Genomic DNA, 13,599 nt, shown 5'->3' on the forward strand with positions numbered 1-13,599 from the left:
GCAAAAAAATCACCCTGCTGAAATTTGACAGGAAGTTTCATCTTTATTTGAAACATAGGTTAATGTACACAAGTGCACACATGCATATACACACTCTTTATTTGTTTGGGGTTTTTTTGTCTAGGTTGTAAATGGAAATAAATTCCAAGATGTATCAGGCAGGATTCTTAGAAGTGATACCAGAGCTCAGGGTCTGTCAACATTTTCATTATAAACTCTCTATTTAACCATAAGAGTTTATGACTCAACAGTAAACATTCATTTGAGATTGCCCCTTGACACATAAGGTCCCACCTCAAAAGAAGGGTTGTTTACTTCTCAAAATTAAAAAAGAAATGTGGCTTTTAAAACTATTATGATTCAAAACAGTACATGGAAACTTTTATTCAAAGAGACATTCAGCACTATTTTGTTCTGTGTACAGCACCTGGCATAGTGGGGTCCTGATCCAGACCTAGGACTCTAGGCGCTAACACCTTACAAATAATATTATTGTGAACCAGGCCCTTTAAAGAACTGAAATTGTCAGGTTATCTGAACATTAATATTTCATATGCTCATTAGAGGCCTGAGCCAAAGCCCATTGAAGTCAAAGGGAGTCTTTCCATTTACTTCAACGGGGTTTGGATAAGGCTGCAAGGCCCCAGCCCTGCAATCTAATTCATACAGGCAGACCCTTATATTCGCACAGAGCCCCACTAATGTCAGTGAGTCTCCATGTGGCCGCACATGTGCAACAGCTTGCAGGATCAGAGCCCAAAAAAATTTTAATGTTTTATACACATATGAACATCATAATTTCATCAGAGTATGTGGTATTATAGAAGAGCTAACTTATAATTGGTGGTAGCAATCATAGCAGATTTTGGTTTTTTTGTTGCCTCCATACTCTGTATGAACAGCAATCAGAGCCTTTTAATGTTATTGAACTTTTTGATATTACATCTCCACAGGATGGACTGGTACAAAATGCCTGTTACCCCTATTACACTCATTGTATGAATGGCCATAATGTTTCTTGTTTCTGGGCTCCTTCAATATACTGTGTCAGATCTAGGAAATTATACTTCACAGGTACATAGCTGTGGGGTCAGTGTCTTGGGCCTTGGTGCCATTAATCACAGGTGGACGTAGACTGAAATATTATCATCTGGAAGGAAAGAAGAAAAGCACAGCAGTGCAGTAGTTAACTCTGTTAAAGATTAGAGTGAATGTATTTTCTTTGCTACTTTGGAAGAATTTTAGAAGTGTGGCCAAACCCAAGGAAATGCAGATTTAAGGCATCCACTCTGTTCTTAAAGGTAACCTGCAAAGGGGGAGGGAATGGACTGGTGCCCTCTGCTGCCTGTTGTATACAAAGAAGGCCTGAGATTGTTTGTATTTTATATATGAAGTTGAGGTACTGGCTACCCAATTTTTCCTGGATGACTCTATGGAGGCTGAAGAATTACAGTAATAGGTTTGTGACAACAGAGACCAAGGAACTGAAACCTAGTAAATTGAAAGAAAAGGAGTACTTGTGGCACCTCACTGCTGCTACTCTGAAACTAGTAAATTGAGGGGATGTAATTTTTATTCAGACCACATAAAATTTTGTTAACACCTGCGTAATTCTTTTGCTGAACAAATAGTTGGAAGAAAAGCTCTTTGGAGCCCCCATTTGAGCAAGATAATGAAGTACAAGCGTAACTTAAAATACACGAGGAGTGCTATTGATTTCAATGGAATGATTTGTGTGCTTATAGTTAAGCACACACTTAAGTACCTTGCTGAATCAGGGGCTGGTTACAAATTCAAAACATTTTCCCCTTCAGTTAAGTGCTAAGAAAGCTCCCTATCCATATCTCTGGGTTGCTCCAAGAAATACAGCCAGCAAGATAGAGAACACCAAATAGTAAGGGAGATTTTTTTTTTCTTTTTTTAAACATAAAAACTCTTTCAGCTGCTCTCTGTGCATCATTAAGAATCAAAAAAAGGGAGCAAACCCACTCTTTCCTCTTCAGGTCACTTTCAGCTGCACTTGCTGTACCAGCCTGTCTCATGTACATCTTTCTATTTTAGAATTTTTGTGGCGTCAATTCCTGTATTATCTATGGGCTTGACCCAAAGCACACTGAAGTCAATGAAAAGAATCCCCTTGACTTGAATGGGATTTGGAACAGGCCCTAAATGCCAGCACATAGAACAGTAGCACGGTACATTAGCTGCTTCAGTACTGTGGCACAACAAGGTAAAGTAAGAGAATAGAAACAGCCTGATTCCAAATTTGTCAGTTCAAATCAAACCGGGGAAGTTGATCTGATCTAGTTTTGTATTTAGTTGGCAAGATACACCATTGGCAAAGTAATGTTAGCATTTAAATTGTGGTTATTATTGCAGTAATGAGTAGGATCCCCCATCAATACCTGGGTGCATCTTGCTAGGTGCTGTACAACAGACCAAAAAGACAATCCCTGACCCAAAAAGCTTACAGGACAGTTTTACCCACCCACCCCACCCCACCCCATCTTGTTAAAACATGTCAGCTAGAGTTTTTAGAAGTGCCTCCTGCATCCTAGAGATTATACAAAAGCTAACAGAATCCTTGTTTCAGTTGCTTTAAGATGTTCAGTATGTCCAGATAATGTATTTATAAAATCATAGCCACTTTTTTCTTTATGGCCTCTCTCTCCTCCCTTCAAAAGTACACATAAAAAAAATCTTTCACCTTCACCATATAAAAATGCATCTAATTTGCATTAAAAATGCATCTAATCGAACAACCAGCTTGTATTTATAGGAAGCCTATAGTGCAGGTCTGAAGTATTCAGACTCTCTATGAGCAGAGGGCTGTTGAGAGACTCCTTTGGCCTTAGCTACATGTATTTGCAGTTTACAAGTATTAATCCCCCTGGATTAAAAAAAGGGCTAAGACCCATAGACCACTTTAGCATGGATGGCACATAGTTTTTGTATGTATATAATTATGTTGGTCAGGGGTATAATACTTTTCCTGAAATAGTTATACTAGCACAACCCCTAGTGTGGATGCAGTGATCCCAGTATAAAGACATTTATAACAATACAAGATTTCAGAGTAGCAGCCATGTTAGCCTGTATTCGCAAAAAGAAAAGGAGTACTTGTGGCACCTTAGAGACGAACAAATTTCTTTGAGCATAAGCTTTCGTGAGCTACAGCTCACTTCATCGGATGCATTTAGTGGAAAATATAGCGGGGAGATTTATATACATAGAGAACATAAATCAATGGGTGTTACCATACACACTGTAACCAGAGGGATCACTTAAGGTGAGCTATTACCAGCAGGAGAGCGGGGGGGGGGGGGACCTTTTGTAGTGATAATCAAGGTGGGCCATTTCCAGCAGTTGACAAGAACAGCTGAGGAACAGTGGAAGGTGGAAATAAACATGGGGAAATAGTTTTACTTTGTGTAATAACCCATCCACTCCCAGTCTCTATTCAAGCCTAAGTTAATTGTATCCAGTTTGCAAATTAATTCCAATTCAGCAGTCTCTTGTTGGAGTCTGTTTTTGAAGTTTTTTTGTTGCAGAATTGCAAATTTTAGGTCTGTAATCGAGTGACCAGAGAGATTGAAGCGTTTTCCAACGGGTTTTTGAATGTTATAATTCTTGACGTCTGATTTGTGTCCATTTATTCTTTTACGTAGAGACTGTCCAGTTTGACCAATGTACATGGCAGAGGGGCATTGCTGGCCCATGATGGCATACATCACATTGGTAGATGTGCAGGTAAACGAGCCTCTGATAGTGTGGCTATGTGATTAGGCCCTATGATGGTGTCCCCTGAATAGATATGTGGACACAGTTGGCAACGGGCTTTGTGGCAAGGATAGGTTCCTGGGTTAGTGGTTCTGTTGTGTGGTTGCTGGTGAGTATTTGCTTCAGGTTGGGGGACTGTCTGTAAGCAAGGACAGGCCTGTCTCCCAAGATCTGTGAGAGTGATGGGTCGTCCTTCAGGATAGGTTGTAGATCCTTGATGATGCATTCGAGAGGTTTTAGTTGGGGGCTGAAGGTGATGGCTAGTGGCGTTCTGTTGTTTTCTTTCTTGGGCCTGTCCTGTAGTAGGTGACTTCTGGGTACTCTTCTGGCTCTGTCATTCTGTTTCTTCACTTCGGCAGGTGGGTATTATAGTTGTAAGAATGCTTGATAGAGATCTTGTAGGTGTTTGTCTCTGTCTGAGGGGTTGGAGAAAATGCGGTTGTGTCGTAGAGCTTGGCTGTAGACAATGGATCGTGTGGTGTGGTGTGGTCTGGATGAAAGCTGGAGGCATATAGGTAGGAATAGCGGTCAGTAGGTTTCCGGTATAGGGTGGTGTTTATGTGACCATCGCTTATCAGCACTGTAGTGTCCAGGAAGTAGATCTCTTGTGTGGACTGGTCCCAGGCTGAGGTTGATGGTAGGATGAAAATTGTTGAAATCATGGTGGAATTCCTCAAGGGCTGCTTTTCCATGGGTCCAAATGATGAAGATGAAATCAATGTAGCACAAGTAGAGTAGGGGCATTAGTGGATGAGAGCTGAGCCAACCTTTATTATCACTACAAAAGGTTTCCCCCCCGGCTCTCCTGCTGGTAATAGCTCACCTTAAGTGATCACTCTGGTTACAGTGTGTATGGTAACACCCATTGTTTCATGTTCTCTATGTATATAAATCTCCCCACTGTATTTTCCACTGAATGCATCCGATGAAATGAGCCGTAGCTCACGAAGGTTTATGCTCAAATAAATTTGTTAGTCTCTAAGGTGCCACAAGTACTCCTTTTCTTATAACAATAGAAGTTATTCCTCTTCCAATAGATGAATTAGTGATCCTAATACAACTGCATTCACATTAGAGAGGTTGTACCACTTTAATAGCATTGTTAAAGCAATACTACTGTTGTGTGTGGGCACGGTTTAAGTAATATGTTTCCCAAGAAAGACAGACATTTTGCAGTTATAAAGTACAGGGCTTAAGAATTTTGCTTGAGCTCATGTCTGAAAACTTGGCAGGCTGACTAGATAAGTGTTTAAAAATAAGTCAAGTGCCCAAGCTAACACGCTTGTGCCTTCTTGAATGTATTCATTTGAAACATGTTATATTATAAAACCCCATGTATATGGAAGTCCATCTCATCTGAATCTTAGTTACATCTGATGTGCACCACTTATTGAATCTCTCTCCTGCTCACCTGGATATTTTGGATATCCAGAAACAATTCAAGTAAGTGGGGTTGTACTTTATTTATCATTTCCCTTCTCATGGATCAAGCAACCTACCTCTGCTACTTCAATCACACTACCTCTACAAAGCTTTTTTTTTTTTTTTTAAATAACCATTATTATATTCTTGCTTGACCAACAGCTCTGTTTGATACAACTTGTAGTACTCATGTCTGAAACTGAACAAGAGCTGGTCAAAAAAAAAATTATTAAAAAGCCACTTCTTAAAAAAAAAATCACATTTTATATTAAAAACTTAGGAAAAAATTGATTTTTTTTCCAAGATTTTGGGAGGTTTTCCCTCCTCTTTTCAGTGGCAAAATTGGTGGGAAAGAGAATGAATAAGGAGAAATGGGGAAAGTACGGCAGAGGTTGGGGGAGATAAGAAGAGAGAAAATATAAGAACTGGGAGATTTTGGTTTAGGAATGTTTTAATCGCATAAAAATGCCTAACAAACAAATCCTTTGTTTCCAAAACCTGTGGAATGAAAATTTCAATACAAAAATTGAAGAAAAATGAAGTTTATTTTGACCAGTTCTAATCTGAACTAAAATATCAACGCCTTTGGTCAGCAACTATATTTTCCTATGAGGTGCCAACCACACTTTTGGCACTTCATAAATCATCATCATCATCAAAGCTCTCAAAGCCCATATGCATTACATTTAAAAAAAAAAACTGTTACAAGAACATTGTTACAAAGTCAAACACTCAAAGTTAGGAAATTCCAGAATTAAAGGTGCCTGTGCAATCTTAATTCAGGCCCCTTGTGCATATGCATTAGGATACAGTCTTTAATTACTATTTTTTTTTCCTACAGGACCCCTGCCTCATTCAGTGCCCACAAAGGATGGTGCTCACTTAAAGCAAAATATTGAATAACTGCTTATTATCCTTGCTTGCATGGATAATATCCTTGCTTGCATGGATAATATCCTTGCATGGCCTTAAACCTTCTTTACTGCACACTGCCATATCAGAGTATTTCACAAAGACTAAATTGATTTTCTCAACACCCCTGTCAAGGAAGGGGGTAATAGTCTCATTATCAGATGGAGAAATAAGGCAGAAAGAGATTAAGGTCAAAAGTTTCCACTAATTTTGGGTGTGCAATTCAAGACACTTAGGAACTGATTTTTACAGAGTACCTGTGGGCAGCCATGAGCGGGAGAGGCCCTGGGAATGCAGTTCCAATCTAGCCGTGCTGTCAAGAGCAAGGGCCCTGCAGGGACCACACATCTGTGAAGGAACAGATCTGCAAGTGGATGACCCTGTGATTTTTATGGATCCCTTGGTTTTCTCCAGGTTTGTAGGAACCCAAAGTCTAATTCTGCATCATAGATGGGGAAAAGCCCCACAGTGGAACCACATGGTAAGGTCATCACAAGGAGATTCCTTCCCATGAGCCCCTCCCAATGTGGTTTCTATGGTGGGGGGGGAGGGGGAGTCCATTCCTAAGAGTTAAGAATTATAGCCATTTTACATATGGGTAAGCTGAGGCCCAGAGCTGTTAAGCCTCATGCCTAAGTTCATAAAGCAAATAAGTGGAAGAGCAAAAATAGAATTCAGGTATCTGGACTCCCTTTCTCCTGTGATTTATGCTCTATTCCACTGCTACTTTCAACTGTTTGGTAAATGTTGCCATAAAAACATTTTAAAAATGAATGAAAAATAAACATTGTCCTTGTGGGTAATAAAGATGAGTCTGATTTTCCACTGTTGTAAAATTGTTATATATGAAAGGATTCTTTATTTTATAATAGCTATTAGAGTGTTTGTCTGTAGGATTTGCTTGGGATGGAAATGCAAGAATAGGCATTGCTTTGAGCTAATCATTTAGCAGAGGACAAAGATATCTCAGATTGCTGATGTGCCATAGAGTTAATGGTTCTCTCAAGTTTTCTCTTTCAAACGTAGCAGCTGTGACAAAATGTTACTCTATATACACACACAAACTTTCAAAGAGTTAGTTCTTTATTCGTTGTTATATCCAAGATTATGTTCATTAACCATCCTTTTGAGTGCAAAAACATGGGCTTCATAATAGTTATGCTTTATTTAAACAAATATTTTTAAAACAAGGGCCCAGTCCAGCAAACTTTCATCACAGAAATAGTCCCATTCCAAATCAGTAGTACTGTAGAATCGGCCCCAATATCAGAATGTTCATGTTTATTCTATTAATTGAATCAGGGTATTACATGTATTATTTTTATAATTGTATTGCAGCTAGTAGCATACACGTTTCTAAAGACCAGATCCTAGAGCCCTTTACAAATACCAGCAGATTAGAGAACTGAGGTCTAGACCTAGTTCTGCCACTGATTTTCTGTGTGACCTTGGGCAAGTCACTTTCTCTTAGTGCCTGTTTCTCCTCCAACAATCAGTATTGCCTGTTTAGACTATGATCTATTCCAGGTAGAGCTCTCTGACCTTGTGTTTGTAGATTGCTTAGCACAATGGAGAACCAGCCTCTACTGGGCTCTTTAGGCACAATTACCACACTAATGATAATAAAAAATAAACAGGCCTTGCACAGGGGTTCTCTGTAGCGGTCAAGAGAGTAGAATCTTCTTTTCCTACCATGGAGCACCACTGCAGCTCAAGAGCTCCTCCTCTCCAGCTCAGGAGTTGTAAAAACAATTCAGGTGCTGCATTACCAGCTCCATCCCTACTGATCAAGATTTTGAACAAAGGATTTGTGAAGGCAAGTCTCAAAAAAGGACTCCCAATTTGAAGTTCGAGAATGAGGCAAGAGGCTCTTGAGCACATTCTACATATACAAAGCCAAAGGCCACAGGGCAAAGAGCATAAGTTATTGCAAACACAGTCTGCAATTACTCATTCACCTCTTTCCTCAGCAATACAGGTTTCAGAGTAGCAGCCGTGTTAGTCTGTATTCGCAAAAAGAAAAGGAGGACTTGTGGCACCTTAGACTAACAAATTTATTAGAGCATAAGCTTTCGTGAGCTACAGCTTACTTGCATCCGATGAAGTGAGCTGTAGCTCACGAAAGCTTATGCTCTAATAAATTTGTTAGTCTCTAAGGTGCCACAAGTACTCCTTTTCTCTCAGCAATACAGACACCCTGCCCAGAGAGCATTGTGAAGGCAGCCAGCATTTGGGGGATTCTCTTTCAAGGAGGTAAGCCCTGATGGCTCTGTCTTCTAGCATCTCCCTAAGTTCTATGGGCTTGAGGGGTTGAATCCCCAGGCCATTCTGTGAGAACAACTGAGGAACTCAATACAGACTGGACGTTTCCGCTCTGAAGCGGAGATCTACAGCTTTCCATAGTTTTTCCAACATGGAAAACCACGGATCATTATGATTGGCTAACTACGATGATTAGGTATGCACATGAATAAGTCAGATGTACATAGATTTGCCATGCACAACCCCATAATTCTGTTTAGCAGTGTACCTCCCCAGAATTTATGTGCAAACAGAACTTAGAACATGCTTTTGTTGTGGGACTTAAATGTTTGCCACCCCTTTCTTTCCATAGGTCTCAATGTTGTATAATAAGAAAAAAAATCACACCAAAGGAATACATTTTTCATGTTACCCGACATGTCCAATTGATATGGAGATCATTAGTTCTGTCTGAACTCCCATTGATATTGATCAGGAACCTGTGTACATAGAATAAGCAGAATAGAACCCTTAGTATTTTTAATACTGTGTTTAAAGATAACCTAGGACCCGATTCTGCCATCCTTACTTATATTGAGATGTATCTTTGCTATGCAAGTAGTCCCAAAGAAATCAATGGCACTGATCATGGAGATAGGTTCTGTTCATTGAGAGTAATGATGGCAAAGTCTGGCCTCTGGCAATTTCCACATAAAAGCAAAGCAAATGAGAGGAGAAGGGATTGGAATCCAAGGAGACTCTTATGTTGCAGTAGGGTCGGGGGGGGGGGGGGGAGGGAAGGGAGTGCGATTATGTGGTTGTTGAATATGGAATGTGCTGATTACCCCTTAAGATTTTTTTTTTATGGAAAAAACCCACTAAACTGTGATAGTTAAATATGAACCTATATTTATTGGAAACATCTTAGTTTACATATAAAAATCTTTGAAACACTTCAGTTTAAAAGGGATGCCCAAGCCAGCTCTGGATCCTTAGCCTTTGGGGAATTTTGCAGCAGACCACCCACTCGGAAAGTGAAAAGTTGGCACCTCTGCCAATGTGGCAGTTCTTAAGAACATCCTCTAAATTACTGTGATGGTTTTCCTGTGGAAACTAAAATGTTAATGAAAATTTCTAACCTGGCCAACACCATTTGACAAAGGGATGAAGTCACACATGGCATTACTTTCTTTAAACTATGAGTTACCCTATTTACATTTATTTGGGCCAACTGGCCTGCTTCACTCGGCTACTTACATGTAATGCAATCAGCACACACTTGTCCAAATAAATCTAGCATTTCAAGGAGAATTATGCTATACTCATACTCAATGTTTTAGATAATGAGTGAGATGAATTAACATAAATCTGTCTCTATGTATTAGTGTCTCAGTAATTATGCTGTAGTTGTGGTTGAGATAGGCATTTAGAATGAAATGACCATCTACAGTTACTTAGCAGTTTCATTATTCTCTTGGCAGAGATATTTCATGGTTGTTGGGTAGTTAGTTAAAATTTTCTGGACATCAAACAAGTTTCAGCTGCTAAGAAATTTTTCAGATGCTTTTACCCCCATATTTAAAAGCTGGCTTTGATTTAACACTTCATGTTTATAGTCCTCAATGAGGACTGTATGCTTAGCCTTTGTGAAGAAATTTGAGTTTGAAACAGCAAAGTTTATGCATGCTGAAAAAGCAAACATGCTGAACATGTGCACTATGGCAATGTTTTCAAACTTGAGTGCCTAAAGACAGGGGGAAAAAAAAGGATGCAGATGTTTCTGCCTGTCCAGATACTTAAATTCTACAGTGGTGAGGATCATATGAATACCTCACCATCATTACCTCCCAACACCTCTCTGAGGAAAGAAAGTGTTATCTGAATTCTACAGATGGGGAAGAGAAGATAGATTAGTTGACTTGCCCCAGTTCACACAGGACATCTGTGGCTGATCTAGGATCTGAACTCAGGACTTCTGCATCCTGGTCCATAATCCCTCTACACTCAACTATCTTGGCACCTAACTTAGTAGCCGATTTCAGAAGTATGAAAGATTAACCATTCCAATCTAGCTACTGAAGTAATCAGACTTCATCCCTAGGTCCCTTGGGAATGATGCATTCACACTCTCTCCTTATTTCCGAGGGGGGAAGAACTCTGTGGAAGACTGACAATTTGGAGAGCCCAAAAGAGACAACACACCTTAAGATAGAGCTCCTCAGTGATATTCCTTGTCAGAGAAATGATGGGCCCTATCAAAAGTAGATCTCCTCAGAGCAATCAGAAGAGGGAAAAGAAAATACATTTTCTCTAGCCCCCACCCGCTCTCCCAAAAATCCAGGGGGTGGAATCTAAGATGCCCAGCAGCTAAAAAATGCCTCTGGATAGATAGGAATTAACTCAAGAGATGGCTAGTAATCTGTAGGCACCAATAACTTGCTCCAGCAGGCTTCCAGAGCCAGGATCTGATTTCATCATCTCATCTCAAGCCAAGAAGGGTTGGGCCTGATTAATATAGTCCTTAGATGGCTACTCATCTGAGAGTGCCTGATGCTGCAATCTTGTTTTCCCAATCAATTACTATCAATTATATCAATTACTGCTGTTAGTGATTTTATACAATTTTCACTTATTTGGTGGTAGTCTAGGTTTACAGTAGTCAAAGAGGTTGTCTCTGGATAGATAAAGCAGACCCTTTTTTATCTCTTTATAAAGCCTCTGCATTGATGATGATTGGGATCCATTCAAACAAGCAAGCATATTATCAGACTTGCTTCATTTGATAATTACTGTCTTGTGGGCAAATTCTGCCACTCCCCAACCCCTGCCATATGATTTATACACAATTCCCATTGGCTTCCGTGGGAGTTGTGCATACACAGAGTTTGCTTCTTGTATCCTACAACAGGCATCACAATGTTATCTACAATAGCCTTACCAGAATGCACTTAGATCCTAATCCTGCACCCACTGAAGTCAATGGTAAAACTTGTATGGTGACAGAGTCTCTGTCCCCATACCAGAGCCATTTTCATGTGTGTGTATGCACGCACAAACATTTATAAGCATGTAGCTACTAAGATGAATAGTAATAATAAAGGATTAAGCTAGCTGGATACTAGGATGGATACAAATGTATAACTGTTGGTAATACAATTCTACTATGGCAATAATGATCAAAATGCACTTTCCATTATAGTTCTCTACAATTGTCTCTATTAGAATTTTGCATATTTACTTGGAACTTTTTTTTTTTTTTTTTAAGAAAAAGGGAAGTTTAGCCCTATGATAAACTATCCATATGACCACTATCATTAAAGCATAAATACTAAAAAATGGTATTTGCACCAAAGCAATGGACTTCAGAGTTATGCTTCCTACAACAACTTGTGTAGCTGGGACAGAACTTACTACATTAAATGGGTCTTTCATTACATGATCACACTTTGGGCAAGCTATCATACTATTCAGCAAGCATTCCTCCACAAAACAAGCTGAAGTAGCTAAGCTTGATGTAAAGGATCCTACAGAGATTAAAAGTAAGTATTCCCATCCCCTCCCCTCCTCCCCCTGCCAGATCAGAGTAGCAGAGGTACTAGATAGCTATTGCTGCAGTCACCTATGCTCAAGCTGTTCTTCTACAGCCCTGTAAGAAAGTCACCACCCTCACTGCTCCTCCTCCAGATGGATCACTACAAAACTTCAATCCTCTTCCAGGGTAGCAAAGTCCAAAGTCACAGCCCAAACAAATACAAAAGAAAGAATTCTTTGTCAGAGCTGGACTTAGTTCTTAGCCCCTTTATGGTTATTTATCCTTCCACTCTCTGGACTCAGCTCTCTCACCTGAAGGGTCAGGAGAGAGACAGACACTCCACTGCTAGGGCCTAGGGTAAGAATCTTCAGGAGGTCCCCAGTTACTTCCAAGTAGTTTCACATTGAGGCCTACCTTATCTGTCAGGGAGAGTCACTCAGGACTACTGCTAAGTCCTAGCCCAACAACTCTCATCACCTAATAGGTGCTGGTCTTTATTCTTTTCTAAGCAGGAGTCCACTAAGTAGGACCTTCCCATTTAGACCCTTGCTTTTGGCCTGCCACCCACCCCAGGAACAGCAGGCAGGGCTGATTGGGGTCATAGCAGCACAGTAACCCTTCTAGGTAGGGGTGTGTGTAAACCTCATCACAAGCCCCTTCTGCAGATGTACATGATGAGTGAATCAGCATAATCACAGATCTACTCTCCAGACCCTTCCCTTCTCACCTCTGAGCTCCCTCTGCAGCTGTGCACAAAGAGCCCGGACAAAGCTGAGCTGAATGGCACAGGCTCCTCAAATCCTACTTTCTCTATCCTCCAGTCAGTAGAAACACACTGGTCCCAATGCAGCTGAGGGCCCTCAATGAGAGTAGATAACAGATAGCATTGTGGGAGATTGGGATATCTTTGCAAGTATGGCAGGGGTTCACATCTGTTGCTCGCTATTCTCCTTCCCTGCCCAGTCAGGCTCCCCTCTACAAACTGTGAAGTTCTGTACTGACAAAGACCACACCTATGAGCTGCTGTGAAACTGAGGGTGGGAGATGAACCTTTTTAGTGAGGCCCCTTCCTCCAACAACAGAATTTGAGCCAAAGCCCTGATTCAGCAAAGTAATTGAGTATGTGCTTAAATTACACTGACTTCAAGTTGAAGTTAAATATGCTTATGTGTTTTGCTGAATTAGGGCACAAATGAGCATGTTTCTGCTCTTTTCACCCCATCTACAGAAAAAACATGGGGATAAGCTGGTCCTATAATAACGTAGGATATCAAATACACATTTGGGGCCCAGGCTGCATTATTGGCATGCTCAAAACTGCCACTGACATCAGCAGGAGTCTGAGTGAGCAAAGAATGCAGGATCTGGCCCATGTTATGTGATCTGTGGAACGTATCTAATAACAGTGTTGCTAAAACTAAGCTTCATCTTTATATTAGAAGCCTTTTATTATGCAAAAGGGAAGAAACAGAATATGAAGATTCCACACATCCTGATACAGCTAAAAGGAGACAGCTGAACCTGTGCTACTAGTGATGTGCCCAACCCTATGAGATGCTGAGTGCCCTCAGCTGCCACTGAGTCAATACGACAGAGAAGGCTTAGAAGAGAAACACTATTTTCTCTTTTATTTAAAAGATCATTTATTCATTCATTGACAGCGTTGCTAACGGCATAGTCAATTGATTGGCTACATTTGTGGTTTGTCACAA

The sequence above is a fragment of the Dermochelys coriacea genome, chromosome 4 (assembly GCF_009764565.3).
Source record: "Dermochelys coriacea isolate rDerCor1 chromosome 4, rDerCor1.pri.v4, whole genome shotgun sequence".
NCBI lineage: Eukaryota > Metazoa > Chordata > Testudines > Dermochelyidae > Dermochelys > Dermochelys coriacea.